The sequence below is a fragment of the Salvelinus namaycush genome, chromosome 5, assembly GCF_016432855.1.
Source record: "Salvelinus namaycush isolate Seneca chromosome 5, SaNama_1.0, whole genome shotgun sequence".
NCBI classification, from domain to species: domain Eukaryota; kingdom Metazoa; phylum Chordata; class Actinopteri; order Salmoniformes; family Salmonidae; genus Salvelinus; species Salvelinus namaycush.
Genome location: NC_052311.1, coordinates 23307993 through 23332718, shown reverse-complemented (window position 1 = coordinate 23332718; position 24726 = coordinate 23307993). Strand labels below are relative to the sequence as shown.

The following is a 24726-nucleotide window of genomic DNA, read 5'->3' as shown; positions in this document are numbered from 1 at the left end:
TCAAAATGACCCAGGACGTGTTTACATCCTGCCGTATCAAAATGACCCAGGATGTGTTTACATCCTGCCGTATCAAAATGACCCAGTGTTTACATCCTGCCATATCAAAATGACCCAGTGTTTACATTCTGCCGTATCAAAATGACCCCCGTGTTTACATCCTGCCGTATCAAAATGACCCAGGACGTGTTTACATCCTGCCGTATCAAAATGACCCAGGGCGTGTTTACATCCTGCCGTATCAAAATTACCCAGGACGTGTTTACATCCTGCCGTATCAAAATGACCCAGTGTTTACATCCTGCCGTATCAAAATGACCCAGTGTTTACATCCTGGCGTATCAAAATGACCCAGTGTTTACATCCTGGCGTATCAAAATGACCCAGTGTTTACATCCTGCCGTATCAAAATGACCCGGGGTCATTTTGATCCTGACCCAGTGTTTACATCCTGCCGTATCAAAATGACCCAGTGTTTACATCCTGGCGTATCAAAATGACCCAGTGTTTACATCCTGGCGTATCAAAATGACCCAGTGTTTACATCCTGCCGTATCAAAATGACCCGGGACGTGTTTACATCCTGCCGTATCAAAATGACCCAGGACGTGTTTACATCCTGCCGTATCAAAATGACCCAAGACGTGTTTACATCCTGTCGTATCAAAATGACCCAGGACGTGTTTACATCCTGCCGTATCAAAATGACCCAGGACGTGTTTACATCCTGCCATATCAAAATTACCCAGGACGTGTTTACATCCTGCCGTATCAAAATGACCCAGTGTTTACATCCTGCCGTATCAAAATGACCCAGTGTTTACATCCTGCCGTATCAAAATGACCCAGTGTTTACATCCTGCCATATCAAAATTACCCAGGACGTGTTTACATCCTGCCGTATCAAAATGACCCAGTGTTTACATCCTGCCGTATCAAAATGACCCAGTGTTTACATCCTGCCGTATCAAAATGACCCAGTGTTTACATCCTGCCGTATCAAAATGACCCAGTGTTTACATCCTGCCGTATCAAAATGACCCAGTGTTTACATCCTGCCGTATCAAAATGGCCCGGGACGTGTTTATATCCTGCCATATCAAAATGACCCGGGACGTGTTTACATCCTGCCGTATCAAAATGACCCAGGACGTGTTTACATCCTGCCGTATCAAAATGACTCGGGACGTGTTTACATCCTGCCGTATCAAAATGACCCAGGACGTGTATACATCCTGCCGTATCAAAATGACCCAGTGTTTACATCCTGCCGTATCAAAATGACCCGGAACGTGTTTACATCCTGCCGTATCAAAATGACCCAGTGTTTACATCCTGCCGTATCAAAATGACCCAGTGTTTACATCCTGCCGTATCAAAATGACCCAGTGTTTACATCCTGCCGTATCAAAATGGCCCGGGACGTGTTTACATCCTGCCATATCAAAATGACCCGGGACGTGTTTACATCCTGCCGTATCAAAATGACCCAGGACGTGTTTACATCCTGCCGTATCAAAATGACTCGGGACATGTTTACATCCTGCCGTATCAAAATGACCCAGGACGTGTTTACATCCTGCCGTATCAAAATGAGCCAGGACGTGTTTACATCCTGCCGTATCAAAATGACCCAGGACGTGTTTACATCCTGCCGTATCAAAATGACCCAGGACGTGTTTACATCCTGCCGTATCAAAATGACCCAGGATGTGTTTACATCCTGCCGTATCAAAATGACCCAGTGTTTACATCCTGCCATATCAAAATGACCCAGTGTTTACATTCTGCCGTATCAAAATGACCCCCGTGTTTACATCCTGCCGTATCAAAATGACCCAGGACGTGTTTACATCCTGCCGTATCAAAATGACCCAGGGCGTGTTTACATCCTGCCGTATCAAAATTACCCAGGACGTGTTTACATCCTGCCGTATCAAAATGACCCAGTGTTTACATCCTGCCGTATCAAAATGACCCAGTGTTTACATCCTGGCGTATCAAAATGACCCAGTGTTTACATCCTGGCGTATCAAAATGACCCAGTGTTTACATCCTGCCGTATCAAAATGACCCGGGACGTGTTTACATCCTGCCGTATCAAAATGACCCAGGACGTGTTTACATCCTGCCGTATCAAAATGACCCAAGACGTGTTTACATCCTGTCGTATCAAAATGACCCAGGACGTGTTTACATCCTGCCGTATCAAAATGACCCAGGACGTGTTTACATCCTGCCGTATCAAAATTACCCAGGACGTGTTTACATCCTGCCGTATCAAAATGACCCAGTGTTTACATCCTGCCGTATCAAAATGACCCAGTGTTTACATCCTGCCGTATCAAAATGACCCAGTGTTTACATCCTGCCATATCAAAATTACCCAGGACGTGTTTACATCCTGCCGTATCAAAATGACCCAGTGTTTACATCCTGCCGTATCAAAATGACCCAGTGTTTACATCCTGCCGTATCAAAATGACCCAGTGTTTACATCCTGCCGTATCAAAATGACCCAGTGTTTACATCCTGCCGTATCAAAATGACCCAGTGTTTACATCCTGCCGTATCAAAATGGCCCGGAACGTGTTTACATCCTGCCATATCAAAATGACCCGGGACGTGTTTACATCCTGCCGTATCAAAATGACCCAGGACGTGTTTACATCCTGCCGTATCAAAATGACTCGGGACGTGTTTACATCCTGCCGTATCAAAATGACTCGGGACGTGTTTACATCCTGCCGTATCAAAATGAGCCAGGACGTGTTTACATCCTGCCGTATCAAAATGACCCAGGACGTGTTTACATCCTGCCGTATCAAAATGACCCAGGACGTGTTTACATCCTGCCGTATCAAAATGACCCAGTGTTTACATCCTGCCGTATCAAAATGACCCAGTGTTTACATTCTGCCGTATCAAAATGACCCAGTGTTTACATCCTGCCGTATCAAAATGACCCAGTGTTTACATCCTGCCGTATCAAAATGGCCCGGGACGTGTTTACATCCTGCCGTATCAAAATGACCCAGTGTTTACATCCTGCCGTATCAAAATGACCCAGTGTTTACATTCTGCCGTATCAAAATGACCCAGTGTTTACATCCTGCCGTATCAAAATGACCCAGTGTTTACATCCTGCCGTATCAAAATGGCCCGGGACGTGTTTACATCCTGCCATATCAAAATGACCCGGAACGTGTTTACATCCTGCCGTATCAAAATGACCCAGTGTTTACATCCTGCCGTATCAAAATGACCCAGTGTTTACATCCTGCCGTATCAAAATGACCCAGTGTTTACATCCTGCCGTATCAAAATGACCCAGTGTTTACATTCTGCCGTATCAAAATGACCCAATGTTTACATCCTGCCGTATCAAAATGACCGGGTGTTTACATCCTGCCGTATCAAAATGACCCAGTGTTAACATCCTGCCGTATCAAAATGACCCAGGACGTGTTTACATCCTGCCGTATCAAAATGACCCGGGACGTGTTTACATCCTGCCGTATCAAAATGACCCAAGACATGTTTACATCCTGCTGTATCAAAATGACCCAGTGATTACATCCTGCCGTATCAAAATGACCCAGTGTTTACATCCTGCTGTATCAAAATGACCCAGGACATGTTTACATCCTGCTGTATCAAAATGACCCAGTGATTACATCCTGCCGTATCAAAATGACCCAGTGTTTACATCCTGCCGTATCAAAATGACCCAGTGTTTACATCCTGCCGTATCAAAATGACCCAGGACGTGTTTAAATCCTGCCGTATCAAAATGACCCAGTGTTTACATCCTGCCGTATCAAAATGAACCAGGATGTGTTTACATCCTGCCGTATCAAAATGAACCAGTGTTTACATCCTGCCGTATCAAAATGACCCAGGACGTGTTTACATCCTGCCGTATCAAAATGACCCAGTGTTTTTTTAATCCTGCCGTATCAAAATGACCCAGTGTTTACATCCTGCTGTATCAAAATGACCCAGTGTTTACATCCTGCCGTATCAAAATGACCCAGTGTTTACATCCTGCCGTATCAAAATGACCCAGTGTTTACATACTGCCGTATCAAAAAGACCCAGTGTTTACATCCTGCCGTATCAAAAAGACCCAGTGTTTACATCCTGGCGTATCAAAACGACCCAGTGTTTACATCCTGCCGTATCAAAATGACCCAGTGTTTACATCCTGCCGTATCAAAATGACCCAGTGTTTACATCCTGCCGTATCAAAATGACCCAGTGTTTACATCCTGCCGTATCAAAAAGACCCAGTGTTTACATCCTGCCGTATCAAAATGACCCAGTGTTTACATCCTGCCGTATCAAAATGACCCAGTGTTTACATCCTGCCGTATCAAAATGACCCAGTGTTTACATCCTGCCGTATCAAAATGACCCAGTGTTTACATCCTGCCGTATCAAAAAGACCCAGTGTTTACATCCTGCCGTATCAAAAAGACCCAGTGTTTACATCCTGGCGTATCAAAACGACCCAGTGTTTACATCCTGCCGGATCAAAATGACCCAGTGTTTACATCCTGCCGGATCAAAATGACCCAGTGTTTACATTCTGCCGTATCAAAATGACCCAGTGTTTACATCCTGCCGTATCAAAATGACCCAGTGTTTACATCCTGCCGTATCAAAATGACCCAGTGTTTACATCCTGCCGTATCAAAATGACCCAGTGTTTACATCCTGCCGTATCAAAATGACCCAGTGTTTACATCCTGCCGTATCAAAATGACCCAGTGTTTATATCCTGCCGTATCAAAATGACCCAGTGTTTTTTTAATCCTGCCGTATCAAAAGGACCCAGTGTTTACATCCTGCCGTATCAAAATGACCCAGTGTTTACATCCTGCCGTATCAAAACGACCCAGTGTTTACATCCTGCCGTATCAAAATGACCCAGTGTTTACATCCTGCCGTATCAAAATGACCCAGTGTTTACATCCTGCCGTATCAAAAAGACCCAGTGTTTACATCCTGCCGTATCAAAAAGACCCAGTGTTTACATCCTGGCGTATCAAAACGACCCAGTGTTTACATCCTGCCGTATCAAAATGACCCAGTGTTTACATCCTGCCGTATCAAAATGACCCAGTGTTTACATCCTGCCGTATCAAAATGACCCAGTGTTTACATCCTGCCGTATCAAAAAGACCCAGTGTTTACATCCTGCCGTATCAAAATGACCCAGTGTTTACATCCTGCCGTATCAAAATGACCCAGTGTTTACATCCTGCCGTATCAAAATGACCCAGTGTTTACATCCTGCCGTATCAAAATGACCCAGTGTTTACATCCTGCCGTATCAAAAAGACCCAGTGTTTACATCCTGCCGTATCAAAAAGACCCAGTGTTTACATCCTGGCGTATCAAAACGACCCAGTGTTTACATCCTGCCGGATCAAAATGACCCAGTGTTTACATCCTGCCGGATCAAAATGACCCAGTGTTTACATTCTGCCGTATCAAAATGACCCAGTGTTTACATCCTGCCGTATCAAAATGACCCAGTGTTTACATCCTGCCGTATCAAAATGACCCAGTGTTTACATCCTGCCGTATCAAAATGACCCAGTGTTTACATCCTGCCGTATCAAAATGACCCAGTGTTTACATCCTGCCGTATCAAAATGACCCAGTGTTTATATCCTGCCGTATCAAAATGACCCAGTGTTTACATCCTGCCGTATCAAAATGACCCAGTGTTTACATCCTGCCGTATCAAAATGACCCAGTGTTTATATCCTGCCGTATCAAAATGACCCAGTGTTTTTTTAATCCTGCCGTATCAAAAGGACCCAGTGTTTACATCCTGCCGTATCAAAATGACCCAGTGTTTACATCCTGCCGTATCAAAATGACCCAGTGTTTACATCCTGCCGTATCAAAATGACCCAGTGTTTACATCCTGTGTTTTGTTCACTACTGGGTTGTATTTACTACTTGCTTTCAATGACATTTTTCTCAAGACCTGTTCGACTCCGGACCAAGCCTCTTACAGAGACAACTGAACGAGAGTGCTTCATCAATGAATGTACGACAATTCAAAGTTGATAAGACGATAAGGGCAATTCCACGGTACCGGAATTATGCTTTGACTCAGATTTTTCACTTTAAAATGTATGCCAAACAAAAAACATTGACTTCAAAGTTTAACAAACCATACAACTCTATGCACAAGGACTTTCACAAAAACACATTTACTGGAAGAACTGTGCAAATGCAAAGTTTGGTAACAGAATTACTGTAAAATCTACCTCAATTTTTTATGTGACCATGTTTTCCAGAAACTCCGTTAAATATCTGCTCCCAATTAAGATTCAAAAACATCTGCTGAAAGAATGACACCTTGAGTTTGCAAAAAATATTTTGGTTATTGATCTACAGTAGGTGAAGTGGATTTACACCCGGTAACGGAATTATAGTAACAGTATTACATCATGGGTCCCTGATCTGTACTATACAGAAATGCATAATTCATTCTCTTCATGGTGATGTATCTCGAAATAGGTACACAAACGTAGTAATATGGAATATCCTTATTTTGCATATTTGGGTATTATTCTAAACACTGGCATTTATTGTAATGGCCTCCGCCCCCCCCAAAAAGACCACATTTGAAACAATCTGAACCAATCATAGACGTCTACGTTTCACAAGTTTGGACATCACAGTAGAGCACAGTACAGCCCAGCACTGAACAACACAGCACAGTAGAGCACAGTACGGCCCAGCACTGAACAACACAGCACAGTAGAGCACAGTACGGCCCAGCAGTGAACAACACAGCACAGTAGAGCACAGTACAGCCCAGCACTGAACAACACAGCACAGTAGAGCACAGTACAGCCCAGCACTGAACAACACAGTCCAGTAGAGCACAGTACAGCCCAGCACTGAACAACACAGCACAGTAGAGCACAGTACAGCCCAGCACTGAACAACACAGCACAGTAGAGCACAGTACAGCCCAGCACTGAACAACACAGCACAGTAGAGCACAGTACAGCCCAGCACTGAACAACACAGCACAGTAGAGCACAGTACAGCCCAGCACTGAACAACACTGCACAGTAGAGCACAGTACGGCCCAGCACTGAACAACACAGCACAATAGAGCACAGTACGGCCCAGCACTGAACAACACAGCACAGTCGAGCACAGTACAGCCCAGCACTGAACAACACAGCACAGTACAGCCCAGCACTGAACAACACAGCACAGTAGAGCACAGTACAGCCCAGCACTGAACAACACAGCACAGTAGAGCACAGTACAGCCCAGCACTGAACAACACAGCACAGTAGAGCACAGTACAGCCCAGCACTGAACAACACAGCACAGTAGAGCACAGTACAGCCCAGCACTGAACAACACAGCACAGTAGAGTTCAGTACATTGTACTTTACTCTTCTCTAGTGTGCTCTAGTGTACTGAACTATACTGTACAGTACTATAATGTACTCTACTTTCCTTTACTGTACTGTTCTCTATTGTGATCTACTGTAAGTGTACTGTCCTGTGCTGTCCAAACTTGTGAAACATCGACGTCTATGATTGGTTCGGATTTGGTCCGGCCTGGGCGGACTGACCAAATTTCAACCACTTTCCAACCAACATCCACGGATGTCCAGTGTCAGTCGGTGCTCAGTAGGTAAGGTTGCTGGTTACAGTAAATGGAAAGAGGGTAGGTGGTAGGTGTCAGTAAGAGCTGGGAGAAGTGGCATTAACTGGAGAGAGAGAGAGAGAGAGAAGAGCGAGTTGGAGAGTGAGAGGGAGGAGTTGTCCAGACTGTTTTCACAGCCTTGCTTTGACCACCAGATAACAGAAAGACAAAGAAAATAGTTATGAGCTGAACATAACAGTATGCCAGTGGAAGGGAAGACAGTAGCAGGTGACCCAACAGTGGTTTGTGACTACTATGATTGGAGCCAATTTCTTTGCAGTAATTTGATTCCAGATTTTTATGTAATTCACTTAATAATTCATAAACAAACTTGATATCTTTAAAAACACAAACAGAATTACAAGGCAATGATTCTTGAACTTACAGAAGGTAAACAATTTCTCTTTCTTGTTGATATTATTTGACAGGGGTCTTTATTGTCTTTTGATGTATTTCTGATACGTTTTAAGACTTTTTCTGGTCGACGTTTTCTAAGAGTCCTTTTCCATCTGTTTGACCAGAAATCAAAGCCTTTGCTTTTTCTGGTCGACGTTTTCTAAGAGTCCTTTTCCATCTGTTTGACCAGAAATCAAAGCCTTTGCTTTTTCCCAATGGGTGGAAAATGGCTGAAAAATGTATATATGCCTTAATTTCTCAAAAATATAGACTCTTAGCTTTTATTTGACACCCAAATTGACATGATCCTATGAACTTCCCATGTATAAATGAAGGTGCTGAAAGTTCGGTTGAACCGCAACACCTGCAGGTTCCTGACGGAGGCACAGTCATTCAACACGACACTGGATGTCAGAGAACATCACATTGACCCACCATTGACAAGTCGATCTAGCCAATCTAGAGTGAATGCTTGTCCAAACTGCTCTGAGTGAACTGGGCCTATAACTAATGTCGTCCTCAATACACAGGCAACGTGATTGATGCTGAAATAGGTCCTCTTTATCCCTTATCCAGAAATGAGTGTGGTAGAGGTGACTCATGACGGATGTGCTATGGTGTTTCAAGCACGCCACGGCTTTTCAATTGCCGATTCAGAAGAAAACACTGCAGGTTGATTCAGAATGTTTACGCTGTATCTAAGGTGCTAATGCATAAAACAAACAAACCCTGTAAGCGGTTCCTCTCAGGAAGTCACGTCATTGGATCTTGAGGCAAAACCACACATGTCCTTAAAACACAGCGTGAACATCCTGAGTGATTCCTTTGTGTTTTTGTCCTTTATCTGTAATGGATTGAATTTGAGCATTTCCTGGTTGCATCAAAGTCTGTTACAACCCTATATACCATATATTAATAGCCATTTAGCAGACGCTTTTATCCAAAGCAACTGTCATGTGTGCATACATTTCCCATATGGGTGCCCGCAGTGGGAATTGAAACCATGACTCTTGGTGTTGCAAGAGCTCTAATGACTGAGCCACGCAGGACCAACCATCTCTGGTTGAATAACAGTAAAACGTCAAGATAGTCAAGGTAAGATAATGGATTCTTTTAGTTTTTTCTCCAGATCATGAATCTGAGAACATTGATATTTTATGACAAAACATCACTGTACTTTACACAGACTGTGATAAAAGTCACAGCAGTCTACTTTATTCTGAGACAGGAGTGTAAAGGAGCATTTATATCTTGTTTTGCTTGGCTACAACATGAGGATCTTTGTTTTTGTAGATCTGTGTCTGGTGTCAAAGAGCCTCAAAGGTTCTGCAGCATGAAAGACGGCTGACTTATAGGAATACTAGGATCAGTTGAGTTACAACATGTCAGATCTGTTAGAGTGAGGGAAAGGTATAGCATTGTTGGACATTTTGAATTTTGAATGCACACAATTATAGGCCTACTACATTATAGACATTATAAATGTCACATAAATGTTCCTGATCTATAAGATGAGAACATCCACATATTGCAGTATTGAGTAAAACCATAACTGCACAGTGCACCGCAACTTGTAGCTCGTATCAGTCTTCGATTTACAATAGAATTTTCAATTTCAATTTTGTATCATCTGAAAATTCAATGAAAGTGAGTTGCTAAAGTCAAATGTTGTCTCATAGAATAGCCTATATGATACAATGATAGAATAAATAAATCAAATAGAAAACTCATTTGAATCTGGGTGAGAGGTTTTACATAGAGTTAGCCTAGTGAAGACTAGACCACACTGCCTGCTAACAGAAATAGGCTAGCAGTGGTGGATGGAGAGTGAATCCATTTCAAATCAATAACTTTTTGACGGCATCAATTTTGATTTAAACAAAACTTTTCATATATGTTTGCCCATGGAAGAAGTGGTCAGAAAGTGACTTTTTGGACCTGAATGGCAAAACATTCACGAGATAGAGGTGCTCAAGTTGACCCATTTTGCATACCCCACCCTACAACGAGACATCCATGTCTTCATCATTGGAAATGATAAACGGTGGAGTTTGATATCATTTAGTGTGTGGTCAAACAATTGTATTATTTCTTGAACATGTTATACATTTTTTATAAAAATTGACAGTTTTACATCTTTAACGACAATTATCTAAAAACACGTCAACTCTGTTGTAGCTTAGACCCTATTTCACATCATTTGAGGTTTTTGTGTTGTGCCATCCATCAGTTTAGAGACAACATGTTCTTGAATACAGCTGGGTGTCATTTCAATCATAGAAATAGAATGAATAGAATGGACCTTTCCCTTCAGACCACTGCAATTGGACTGGTACACCATTGAAATGTACATTTAATTGAAATTTTACCTTCTAATTACTACCACAAAGATGAACGCCGGTCCACCCACCATCGAATGTCAACATAAATGGTAATGTCTGCAGTGATGTAAAGTACTGAAGTAAAAATACTTGAAAGTACTACTTAAGTAGTTTTTGGGGGTATCTGTACTTTACTATTTATATTTTTGACAACTTTTACTTTACTTAACTACATTCCTAAAGAGAATTAAGTACACTGCTCAAAAAAATAAAGGGAACACTAAAATAACACATCCTAGATCTGAATGAATGAAATATTCTTATTAAATACTTTTTTCTTTACATAGTTGAATGTGCTGACAACAAAATCACACAAAAATTATCAATGGAAATCAAATTTATCAACCCATGGAGGTCTGGATTTGGAGTCACACTCAAAATTAAAGTGGAAAACCACACTACAGGCTGATCCAACTTTTATGTAAAGTCCTTAAAACAAGTCAAAATGAGGCTCAGTAGTGTGTGTGGCCTCCACGTGCCTGTATGACCTCCCTACAACGCCTGGGCATGCTCCTGATGAGGTGGCGGATGGTCTCCTGAGGGATCTCCTCCCAGACCTGGACTAAAGCATCCGCCAACTCCTGGACAGTCTGTGGTGCAACGTGGCGTTGGTGGATGGAGCGAGACATGATGTCCCAGATGTGCTCAATTGGATTCAGGTCTGGGGAACGGGTGGGCCAGTCCATAGCATCAATACCTTCCTCTTGCAGGAACTGCTGACACACTCCAGCCACATGAGGTCTAGCATTGTCTTGCATTAGGAAGAACCCAGGGCCAACCGCACCAGCATATGGTCTCACAAGTGGTCTGAGGATCTCATCTCGGTACCTAATGGCAATCAGGCTACCTCTGGCGAGCACATGGAGGGCTGTGCGGCCCCCCAAAGAAATGCCACCCCACACCATGACTGACCTACCGCCAAACCGGTCATGCTGGAGGATGTTGCAGGCAGCAGAACGTTCTCCACGGCGTCTCCAGACTCTGTCACGTCTGTCACATGTGCTCAGCGTGAACCTGTTTTCATCTGTGAAGAGCACAGGGCGCCAGTGGCGAATCTGCCAATCTTGGTGTTCTCTGGCAAATGCGAAACGTCCTGCACGGTGTTGGGCTGTAAGCACAACCCCCACCTGTGGACGTTGGGCCCTCATACCACCCTCATGGAGTCTGTTTCTGACCGTTTGAGCAGACACATGCACATTTGTGGCCTGCTGGAGGTCATTTTGCAGGGCTCTGGCAGTGCTCCTCCTTGCACAAAGGCGGAGGTAGCGGTCCTGCTGCTGGGTTGTTGCCCTCCTACGGCCTCCTCCACGTCTCCTGATGTACTGGCCTGTCTCCTGGTAGCGCCTCCATGCTCTGGACACTACGCTGACAGACATAACAAACCTTCTTGCCACAGCTTGCATTGATGTGCCATCCTGGATGAGCTGCACTCCCTGAGCCACTTGTGTGGGTTGTAGACTCTGTCTCATGCTACCACTAGAGTGAAAGCACCGCCAGCATTCAAAAGTGACCAAAACATCAGCCAGGAAGCATAGGAACTGAGAAGTGGTCTGTGGTCACCACCTGCAGAACCACTCCTTTATTGGGGGTGTCTTGCTAATTGCCTATAATTTCCACCTGTTGTCTATTCCATTTGTACAACAGCATGTGAAATGTATTGTCAATCAGTGTTGCTTCCTAAGTGGACAGTTTGATTTCACAGAAGTGTGATTGACTTGGAGTTACATTGTGTTGTTTAAGTGTTCCCTTTATTTTTTTGAGCAGTGTACTTTTTACTCCATACATTTTCCCTGACACATCACTACATTCTTAAAGAAAATGATGTACTATTTACTCCATTCATTTTCCCTGACACCAAAAAGTACTCATTATATTTGAATGCTTAGCAGGACAATAAAATGGTCTAATTCACACACTTATCAAAAGAACATCCCTGGTCATCCCTACCGTTTTTAGATAATTGATGTTAAAAGGTTAAAAAAGTATGGATTGTTTTTTATTTTAAATCCTAGAAATGATACAATAGTTTGACAACGCTGTTTGTCACCTTTCAAATGATACCAATCTCAACCGTCTCAATCTCAATCTCCTCCAGTGATGAAGACATGGATGTCTCATGGTAGGGTGGGGTTTGCAAAACGGGTCAACTTTGAGCACCTCTATCTCATGAATGTTTTATTATTTCGGGTCCAAAAATTAACTTTCTGACCACTTCTACAAAGGGCAAATATGTATGGAAGGTTTCATTTAAAATCACAAGGGGTGCAGTCAAAAAGTTATTGAATTCTAATGGATTTACCCTAGAGAGAGTTCATTTCAGGGTACAACAGCTTGAAGAGTTCAATCAAAGTGCCCTGACTTGACCCTGAGGTGAGCCGACAGGGTGGATCATGTGTCATATCTAAGTTAATAGGAACCTCATAAAGCCTTGCCTGGTGCAGACCATGCTCATGCAGAATGACACACACACACACACACACACACACACACACAATACTAGAGATGTATTTCTCAGAAATAAATAAAGGCTAAGCCTGTAGGTCTACACAAACACACACGCACACACATCCAGTCATTGATGGGTTGTGTGTCAATGCTGATGATGGCATACACACAGAAACAGACACACACACACATTGGCATCACAATGAGCCCCTGTTGGCAGCCTGTGGGCAGTGGAGTGTTTGGGTCCAGTGTAGACCGGGTGCCAGCCTGAGAGTCGGACACTGAGGCCTGTTTCAACAGAGAGAGCCAGGATGCATTGGATTCACTTCAAAAACACACACAACACACACACACGTGCATTCGCGCGTGCGCACACACACACACACACACTGTTTATTCTACCCTTCTAAATACTCTGAAGGTCCTGACTGACTCGTGAATGAGAGTTGGTGCCAGTAGGGACAGACAGACAATACAAGTGATCAAAAGTGAAGCAAGCTGCACTAACGTGATGGGATGCCAGAAGGCCTTCTTTTATGTAGTGCATTTAGGCCCGAGCTGATTCCCTGGTCAGTTTATGTACGGAGTAAGGCATTGGACAGTGGTTGCTGTAGTTTGAAAAAATGGAACCCATCTCGGGTAGCGCATAGAACACAGACATAATCAAGGAGACACACAGACATTATCAAGGAGAAGAAACCCTTACATCATCATCATGATGATGGCGCCGACAGAGATGGTCGCCTCACTTCGCGTTCTTAGGAAACTATGCAGTATTTTGTTTTTTTATGTATTATTTCTTACACTGTTACACCAGGAAATCTTAAGTCTTATTACAAACAGCCGGGAGGAACTATTGGATATAAGAGCAACGTCAACTTACCAACATTACGACCTGGAATACAACTTTCCCGAAGCGGATCCTCTGTTTGGACCACAACCCAGGACAATGGATCGGATCCCAGTAGGCGACCCAAAACAACGGAGCTGCAGAAGGGGCAGACGGAGCGGTCTTCTGGTCAGGCTCCGTAGACGGGCACACCGCCCACCGCTCCCGAGTATACTACTCGCCAATGTCCAGTCTCTTGACAACAAGGTAGATGAAATTCGAGCAAGGGTTGCCTTCCAGAGAGACATCAGAGATTGTAATATTCTCTGTTTCATGGAAACATGGCTCACTCGGGATACGTTATCAGAGTCGGTACAACCACCCGGTTTCTTCACGCATCGCGCCGACAGAAACAAACATCTCTCTGGTAAGAAGAAGGGCGTGGGTGTATGCCTTATGATTAACGAGTCGTGGTGTGATCATAACAACATACAGGAACTCAAGTCATTTTGTTCACCTGACCTAGAATTCCTTACAATCAAACGCCGACCGCATTATCTACCAAGAGAATTCTCTTTGATTATAATCACAGCCGTGTATATCCCCCCCAAGCAGACACCTCGACGGCCCTGAAAGAACTTCATTGGACTCTATGCAAACTGGAAACCACGTACTCGCTAATCTGAGAACAAGGCTCCCTAAATTTTATCAGCATATCGAATGCTCGACCCGGGCTGGCAAAAATTCTGGATCATTGCTACTCTAACTTCCGCGACGCATACAAAGCCCTCCCTCGCAAGGCAATCAAACAAGCTAAGCATCAGTACGGAGACAAAGTACAGTCACAATTCAACAACTCGAGACACGAGACGTATGTGGCAGGGTCTACAGTCAATCACGGATTACAAAAAGATAACCAGCCCCGTCGCAGACAGCGATGTCTTGCTCCCAGACAAACTACACAACTTCATAGCTCACGTTGAGGACAATACAATGCCATTGATGCGGCCCGCTACCAAAACCTGCGTGCTCTCATTCACCGCAGCCAACGTGTTAACCCTCGCAAGGCTGCATGCCCAGACGGCATCCCTAGCCGCGTCCTCAGAGCATGCGCAGACCAGCTGGCTGGTGTGTTTACGGACATATTCAATCAATCCCTATCCCAGTCTGCTGTTCACACATGCTTCAAGAGGGACACCATTGTTCCTGTTCCCAAGAAAGCTAAGGTAACTGAGCTAAACGACTGTAGCATTCACTTCCGTCATCACGAAGTGCTTTGAGTGACTAGTCAAGGATCATATCTACCTGACACCCTAGACCCACTCCAATTTGCTTACTGCCCCAATAGGAACACAGACGACACAATCGCAATCACACTGCACACTGCCCTAACCCATCTGGACAAGAGAAATACCTATGTAAGAATGCTGTTCATCGATTACAGCTCAGCATTTAACACCATAGTACCCTCCAAACTCGTCATTAAGCTCGAGACCCTGGGTCTCGACCTGCCCTGTGCAACTGGGTCCTGGACTTTCTGACGTGCCGCCCCCAGGTGGTGAGGGTAGGAAACAACATCTCCACCCCGCTGATCCTCAACACTGGGGCCCCACAAGGGTGCGTTCTCAGCCCTCTCCTGTACTCCCTGTTCACCCATGACTACGTGGCCATGCACGCCTCCAACTCAATCATCAAGTTTGCAGACGACACTACAGTGGTAGGCTTGATTACCAACAATGGCGAGACAGCCTACAAGGGAGGAGGTGAGGGCCCTCGGAGTGTGGTGTCAGGAAAATAACCTCACACTCAACATCAACAAAACAAAGGAGATGATCGTGGACTTCAGGAAACAGCAGAGGGAGCACCCCCCTATCCACATCAACGGGACAGTAGTGGAGAAGGTGTAAAGTTTTAAATTCCTCGGCGTACACATCACGGAAAACTGAAATGGTCCACCCACACAGACAGTGTGGTGAAGAGCGCCTCTGCAACAGCGCCTCTTCAACCTCAGGAGGCTGAAGAAATTTGGCTTGTCACCAAAAACACGCTATCATCCAGAAGGCGAGGTCAGTACAGGTGCATCAAAGTACAGTCATCACTAACATTGAGTGGCTGCTGCCAACATACTGCCTCAAATCTCTAGCCACTTTAATAATTCAAAATTGGATGTAATAAATGTATCACTAGTCACTTTAAACAATGCCACTTTATATCATGTTTACATACCCTACATTACTAATCTCATATGTATATACTGTACTCTATACCATCTACTGCATCTTGCCTATGCTGTTCGGCCATAGCTTATCCATATATTTATATGTACATATTCTTATTCATTCCTTTACACTTGTGTGTATAAGGTAGTTGTTGTGAAATTGTTAGATTACTTGTTAGATATTACTGCACGGTCAGAACTAGAAGCACAAGCATTTCACTACTCTCGCATTAACATCTGCTAACCATGTGTATGTGACCAATAAAATTTGATTTGATTTGATCAGACTACTGCAACAGGAGTGAGACAGGGGGAGGGGGTAAGGAACAAACAAGCCATGTTGTTCTCTTTCATTAACTCAGTAGCACAGACCATCAGCTAAAAACTTTGTTTAAGAGAACTTTGGGGGCCTCCCGAGTGGCGCAGAGGTCTAAGGCATTGCATCGCAGTGCTAGAGGCATCACTACAGACCTGGGTTAGATCCCAGGCTGTATCACAACCGGCCGTGATTGGGAGTCCTATAGGGTGGCGCACAATTGGCCCAGCATCGTAGGAGAGGGTTTGGCTGGGGGAGCTTATATTTCCACTTATGAAGTCTATCCTAAACCAATTGTTACTTCAAAGATTGTCTGGCATGACACAAACTAAACCATGGCTAGTGTTCCAGTTAAGGCTCTATGTTCAGATACACTTGACGAGGCCAGTTGGTGTTATTTAAGCTAATGGAAGGCTATGGCCTTTCAGCATTAATGTAGCCTTAATAAATAATTTTCTTGAAACACATGACAAAAACAGGATGAATGATTGTTCATTAGTTAATTTCAAGGTGTGTTTGTTATGTCTTTTGAACTGGTATAGGCTTGGTTGTAGGTGGACAGTGCATCAACAATCTCACATTTGGACATGCAGTCAAAAATTATTTGATCAAGACAACTTTCACTCGCTTTAAAAAAAAGAGGTCATTTTTGTGACTTCTAGTATAAAACAGTTGTGTTTCGGGCTGCCATGGCCTTTAGTTTTAATTAGTAAAGTACATGCCAGGCATGATCCCGCTGAATTCAACCTGTCAGTGTCAGTCAGCCTCCTTAGGTCCAAGTGGCCTCTCTACTGACCCATAGGGGAATGACACCACTGACCCACGAGTAAAGTAATAACTTGCTATAGAGTCTGGCACCTGAGAGTTCCCTTTAGGTCACTCCACCCTAAATGGGTGCAGCAGTGCAAGGACTAGTGTGATGACACAGGGTGCTTGACTGTGGATAAAGAGTTTGAAGCAATGAGAACAATGAGAGAGAGAGTAGAGAGCAGCCATCTGAAGGTTCTATATATCCTTCTCGAGAGCAGGAAACAAAGAAATGTGTTGTATGTAAACACTGTAATGATTTTGTGCAGTCCTCTTGCCATTGTTAAAAAAAAACAGAGCTATGTTAAACGTTAGACTTCAACACCTCCACAAAAAGGCTGTTGTAAACTAACACATCTTAAAACGGAACCTTCAATACAGACATTACACCATTAGAAATTGGAACCGGCCCTATATAAGCAAGTCACAACCTATTCGGTTCATGAACACAGCCGAAACATCCAATTTGAACATTTTAGCCCGCCTGAAAGCTAACACACAGTTGAATCGTCATTGAGTCTGTATTTGGTAGACTAGCCGTTGCCCCACACAATTGTCACAGATGTTTCTCAAATAAATCGTATTTGTCTGTTACTTTGACTGAAATTAAGGGAGAACTTTACATTGCAACACAGACTAAAGTGGGAATAACATGGCAATAGTGTGGTAACAAGTTAAAGTGACACACTGAACATGTATTCCTCTCAGACATCCAGAAGACCATAGGACGTAGGGTCTAGTGTGTGATTTGGGATTGGGTAACTTGAATTGCTTCACACAGCCTTCACATTACCAATCTCAAATTGGCTGAATTGACAAGTGTATCTGGATTCAGTCCAGTGCCCATCAGTAAGCTAGAATTCAGAGATGTGGCTAAATGCATGAATGATAGGCCATATTCCACGGCTTGGGGAAACACTAACAGGCTATAGGCCCATCTGCCAAACTTAGTAAGTAACAGCCAGTGGATCTAAAATCAGTAGTTGTTCCTTTGATCAAGCCATGAGGTCGAAGGAATTGTCCGTAGAGCTCCAAGACAGGATTGTGTCGAGGCACAGATTTGGGGAAGGGTACCAAAACATTTCTGCAGCATTGAAGGTCTCCAAGAACACAGTGGCCATCATTCTTAAATGGAAGATGTTTGGAACCACCAAGACTCTTCCTAGAGCTGGCCGTCAGGCCAAACTGAGCAGTCGGGGAGAAGGGCCTTGGTCAGGGAGGTGACCAAGAACCCAATGGTCACTCTGACAGAGCTCCAGAGTTTCTCTGTGGATGGGAGAACCTTCCAGAAGGACAACCATTTCCACACCACTCCACCAATCAGGCCTGTTTGGTAGAGTGGCCAGACGGGAGCCACTCCTCAGTAAAAGGCACATGACAGCCCTCTTGGAGTTTTCCGAAAGGCACCTAAAGACTCTCAGACCATGAGAAACAAGATTCCCTGGTCGGATGAAACCAAGATTGAACTCTTTGGCCTAAATGCCAAGCGTCACTTCTGGAGGAAACCTGGCACCATCCCTACGGTGAAGCATGTTGGTGGCAGCATCATGCAGTGGGGATGTTTTTCAGCAGCAGGGACTGGGAAACTAGTCAGGATTGAGGCAAAGATGAACGAAGCAAAGTACTGAGAAATCCTTGATGAAAACCTGCTCCAGAGCGCTCAGGACTTCAGACTGGGGAGAAGGTTCACCTTCCAACAGGACAACGATCCTAAGCACACAGCCAAGACAACGTAGGAGTGGCTTCGTGACAAGTCTCTGAATGTCCTTGAGTGGCCCAGCCAGAGCCCAGACTTGAACCCGATCTAACATCTCTGGAGAGACCTGAAAATAGCTGTGCAGCAACGCTCCCCATCCAACTTGACAGAGCTTGAGAGGATCTGCAGAGAAGAATGTGAGAAACTCCACAAATACAGGTGTGCCAAGCTTGTAGCGTCATATCCAAGAAGACTCAAGGCTGTAATCGCTGTCAAAGGAGCTTCAACAAAGTACTGAGTAAAGGGTCTGAATGCTGATATTTAAATCACCCCCCCCCCCATAAATTTGCAATATTTTAACTGTTTTTGCTTTGTCATTATGGGGTATTGTATGTAGAGAACAAAAAAACAATTCAACAAGTTTTAGAATAAGGCTGTAATTTAACAAAATGTGGAAAAAGTCAAGGCGTCTGAATACTTTCCAAAGGCACTGTATGTCAAACCACGTGTGTGTGTTAAACGACTGAATTTACTTACATAACCTGTTGTGTGAACCAGTTTTCGATATGTTTCTAAGGCTGTGACAATACCAGTATTGCAATATTTTTTTCCATTGCAAAAATGAAAACACAAAGCAGACCTAACTCTTCAGTCCTTTAAAAACCTGCTGGATGTAAAATATTGTGTGCTGTAGTTTGGAAAATAAATACATGTGACTCTGGATGACAACATAATGATGTTTGTTTCCAACATTATACCTGTTTTCCTAAAGAAATTAAATCCGCTTTGTGTTTTGTTTCCTTGCTACGATACTAACAAGTATCGCGATACTGGTATCGTCCCGGCACTAATGTTGACATACAACAGCAACAGTCAGGGAAGTAAACTGTTACAGTTAGGACCTACTTCCCTCTACGGGTGTAATCCTAATCCCCTCTACGGGTGTAATCCTAATCCCCTCACGAGTGTAGAAAAAGTGACAGGCCAACACAGGTCTGGTTTTATTCACAAAATGAATAGGCCTTGTCATTCACCAGGTCTATAACAACATTATGTGTTACCATTTTCTTGTGTCTGTATATGCTGACATAATTTCAAGAAGGGGTGTAGTGAGATATGGTTCAAGGGGGTGATGTCTGGTTTATGGTTCATCTGTTGTTTTGCTCTGCTGGTCACTGATTGTGGATTATCATTATTAACAACAGTCAACACACCTTGACAAAGAATGTGGTATGGAATAGAACTTTATTGAACGGACCCTAATCCCAAAATGTTGGTGGATTCCCCAAATGATTTGGAATTTGGCATTTCCGTCAAATGTATTTAGGTGGTAGGCCCTTGTATACTGACCAAAACCCCTCAACCTCATTACAATGTAATAACTACAATGTAACAACGAGGTTGATGTCATAGTGGGCTAATTACAGCGTTACCACGGGTATAAGAGCAACTTTACACATGGACTATTCTATACACTGCTGGTCATACTAGCCATAGCATCATGGACAGAGAAAACAACACAAAGCTGTAGCCTAATGGCCAGTATTTACACCACCGTCGAGGGGCAATCAACACCTTCATGTGGAATTTTTGTAAGGCTACTGTGTTCCTTTGTAAAGTGTGAGTGGATTTGTTAGAAAAGCCTGTTCATAACAAAGGCTGTTATGAAGAGAAATACAGCTTTCTTTATTGCTCTAATGATACTGTCTCATTGATTGAGTGGACTAGAGATCCTGATCAACAACACTCAACATAGCCAATGAATGGCTCTCTGCAATTCTTCCCTGATTACCACATTTGCATAACCTATGTCAACCAGGAATGAAGAAGCTGTTCATGTTGAGATAGATTTATGATTTACAGGTTAAGTAACATAGAGAATATTGGCTAGTAATATGCTAAGTAGTTAATTATACAATGAAAGTTGAGGATGTTTGTGCCTGCCTGCCTTTGTGATCTACCTTTTGTTATTATTCAACAGTAAAAAACCATTGAATCCCTATATAGGCTGAAGCCAGGAAAACCCACCTAAATGTAGCTTGTTATAGCCACTTGGCTATTGTGGCTTGTCCCTCAGAGCAATTGACATATTGCTGTCCCTTATTACAAGACATCAATCTAGCTACCAAAAGAGAGAGACTTGTTGGCTCGACCCTTCACCAAAATCCCACAATGTCACTGTTCCATACAGTTAGATGGGGGCGAAATAGCCCCTAAAAATCATGAACTCTCTTTTGTCTAGATTTAATCAGGTGGCTACAACTACACCCTCGTGCATTAACACCGAACTTTCGAAGCCCGAAAGGGTTAATGGTGGACCATGGTTTTTCAAGAACATTCCAGGCAATGGGAAAGATTGGTTTGTCGCTCCAAACAACACAAATATTATGGGAGACATGTGAGCGTCTACGAGAGCTCCCGTCGTATAGAACAAAAAGAGTGCTTCACTGCTATCCACACCCTCCCTTCTAATGCACTTTTCCTTGAAAAGGATCCCGGTGTCTAACTGCAGGGCCCGGCGCCGCCATACACTACCACATAGGCACATAAAACAACACGTATAGCATGCCCATACCACCAAGCGGAAAAGACACAGACAAAAATGAATAAGAACAATACAAATCGCAGCCATAAATCACCAATAGACGCATTAATGCATTAATACGCCTAAAATCCTTCATGTCAAAAGAACTAACCTGTTTAGGAACAGTACAGTCCGCTGGACATTGGGTTGAATCCGATTTAAATCCACTATCAGTAAAACAAAGAGGCGAAAATGTCCGGCCAATCCCGAAACAGGCCGAAACACCTCTTGGAGCTTTGCTGAGCATGCGCTGATTAGTCGAGGGGGAGGAGGGTTAGTCGAGGGTTGAATGAGAGTAGACGAATAGACAACATTGTATCGAGCTCCCAATTAATTTCGAAGAAACAATTATTGTTATACATTTTTGATATATTTTAGAATTCCGCTCAATTCTGAGGGAAACTCTCAGAAGAAAAAAATACTCAGATATAAGGGTTTAGAAAATTGGGGAATCACAATGAAAATCACAATGAAATAAATGTTGGTTTTTGGGTAAGACATGAGGAGAATCTTGTCAGAATAAGTTTCTTTGCTGTAGGCCTAATGTTAGATTTCTGTAATGCCATTACAGTCAACCTACATTTGAAGCCTGAGATGTAGCACATTGCTTATAGGCTACAGTACGATCTCAAAAGTCAAAGTGCTTATGTGCTAAAAATGTACAGTAACGTAGAATGATACTGACAAATAGAGCAATATTTTTGACGCTGGGATTTTTTATTATTACTGTGTAATAGGGTGCTTATAAATGGCCCTGAGGTCTTTCTTACAAGATCACACTTTCAATATGTTTGAGATGTGTTCAGTGGATTGGGTTGGTGCCCCCCCTTGGGTTGTGCCATGGCGGAGATCTTTGTGGGCTATACTCGGCCTTGTCTCAGGATGGTAAGTTGGTGGTTGAAGATATCCCTGTAGTGGTGTGGGGGCTGTGATTTGGCAAAGTGGGTGGGGTTATATCCTGCCTGTTTGGCCCTGTCCGGGGGTATCATCGGATGGGGCCACAGTGTCTCCTGGCCCCTCCTGTCTCAGCCTCCAGTATTTATACTGCAGTAGTTTATGTGTCGTGGGGCTAGGGTCAGTCTGTTATATCTGGAGTATTTCTCCTGTCTTATCCAGTGTCATGTGTGAATTTAAGTATGCTCTCTCTAATTCTCTCTTTCTCTCTTTCTTTCTTTCTTTCTCTCTCTCGGAGTACCTGAGCCCTAGGACCATGCCTCAGGACTACCTGGCATGATGACTCCTTGCTGTCCCCAGTCCACCTGGCCGTGCTGCTGCTCCAGTTTCAACTGTTCTGCATGCGGCTATCGAACCCTGACCTGTTCACCGGACGTGCTACCTGTCCCAGACCTGCTGTTTTCAACTCTCTAGAGACAGCAGGAGCGGTAGAGATACTCTCAATGATCAGCTATGAAAAGCCAACTGACATTTACTCCTGAGGTGCTGACCTGTTGCACCCTCGAGAACTACTGTGATTATTATTATTTGACCTTGCTGGTCATTTATGAACATTTGAACATCTTGGCCATGTTCTGTTGTAATCTCCACCCGGCACAGCCAGAAGAGCACTGGCCACCCCTCATAGCCTGCTTCCTCTCTAGGTTTCTTCCTAGGTTTTGGCCTTTCTAGGGAGTTTTTCCTAGCACAGTGCTTCTACACCTGCATTGCTTGCTGTTTGGGGTTTTAGGCTGGGTTTCTGTACAGCACTTTGAGATATCAGCTGATCTAAGAAGGGCTATATAAATACATTTGATTTGATTTGATTTGGATTTGATTGAATTTCACAAAACATTTGAGGAATTGGTTCCCCCTTTGCTGCTATAACAGCCTCCAATCTTCTGGGAATGCTTTCCACTGGATGTTGGAACATTGCTGCGGGGACTTGCTTCCATTCAGCCACAAGAGCATTAGTGAGGTCGGGCACTGATGTTGGGCAATTAGGCCTGACTCACAGTCGGTGTTCCAATTCATCCCAAATGTGTTCGATGGAGTTAAGGTCAGGGCTCTGTGCAGGCCAGTCAAGTTCTTCCACACCGATCTCAACAAACCATTTCTGTATGGACCTCGCTTTGTGCATGGGGGCATTGTCATGCTGAAACAGGAAATCAACTTCCCCAAACTTTTGCCACAAAGTTGGAAGCACAGAATCGTCTAGAATGTAATTGTATGCTGCAGTGTTAAGATTTCCCTTCACTGGAACTAAGGGGCCTAGCCCAAACCATGAAAAACAGCCCAAGACCATTGTTCCTTCTCCACCAAACATTACAGTTGGCACTATGCATAGGGGAGGTAGCATTTTCCTGGCATCCGCCAAACCCAGATACGTCTGTCGTACTGCCAGATTATGTAGCGAGATTCATCACCTCAGAGAACGCGTTTCCACTGCTCCAGAGTCCAATTGCGGCGAGCTTTAAACCACTCCAACCGACGCTTGGCTTTGAGCATGCTCAACCATAGCGACCCCTTTCATGAAGCTCCCAACAAACAGTTATTGTGCTGATGTTGCTTCCAGAGGCAATTTGGAACTCGTGAGTGAGTGCTAGTGAGTGTGAGTATTGCATCCGAAGACAATTTTTAGATGCTACACACTTCAACACTCTGCGGTCCTGTTCTGTGAGCTTGTGTGGACTACCACTTTGTGGCTGAGCCGTTGTTGCTCCTAGATGTTTCCACTTCACAATAACAGCACTTAAAATTGACCGGGGAAGCTCTAGCAAGGCAGAAATTTGAGGAACTGACTGACTTGTTGGAAAGGTGGCATTCTATGACGGTGCCACGTTGAAAGTCACTGAGCTCTTTATAGTAAGGCCATTCTACTGCCAATGTTTGTCTATGGAGATTGCATGGCGGTGTGCTCGATTTGATACACCTGTCAGCAACAGGTGTGGCTGAAATATCCGAATCCACTCATTTGAAAGGGTATCCACATGCTTTTGTATATATAGAGCACATAAATAAACTCAATAAGACGTAGTAACACACTCTTATAATAACATAATTTCACTTTTCATGTAGCCTAATTTTGTCCAGTAAATAGCCTAACCACAGATCAAGCAACATTATGGACTAAACGTTCAAATCATGTCGCTGCAGAAAATACTGGTTGAATTAAGATCCTACACTTGTAGGTCAAACTCCAGGTCAAACCTAATCAATGGCACAAGATTTGCATTTTCATTATCTTTGACTGGAGAAACATGTTGCATCACTGAATTTTGGGTGCACAGTTCACAGGTAGACCTCCACACATCCTTCACATGAGTGAGCGAGCACCAACATGAAAAGTCTCAAGTAATCAATTGCGTAACCCTGACAAGCCACTTCGAGTGGCCTGCCCTACACATTGACCACAGGAGGT

At 43.7% G+C, this 24726-nt stretch overlaps 1 protein-coding gene across 1 annotated transcript in view; it reads right to left on the bottom strand.

Moving 5' to 3' along the window:
- Positions 1–21590, bottom strand: part of LOC120048065 (polycomb group RING finger protein 3-like) — a 46289-nt gene extending 24699 nt beyond the window's left edge. Inside the window, exon 1 of the mRNA XM_038993755.1 lies at positions 21484–21590. The gene's annotated coding sequence lies outside the window, so the exon portion shown is untranslated. The remainder of the gene's footprint in view (positions 1–21483) is intronic.
- Between the last annotated feature and the right edge of the window lie 3136 nt (positions 21591–24726).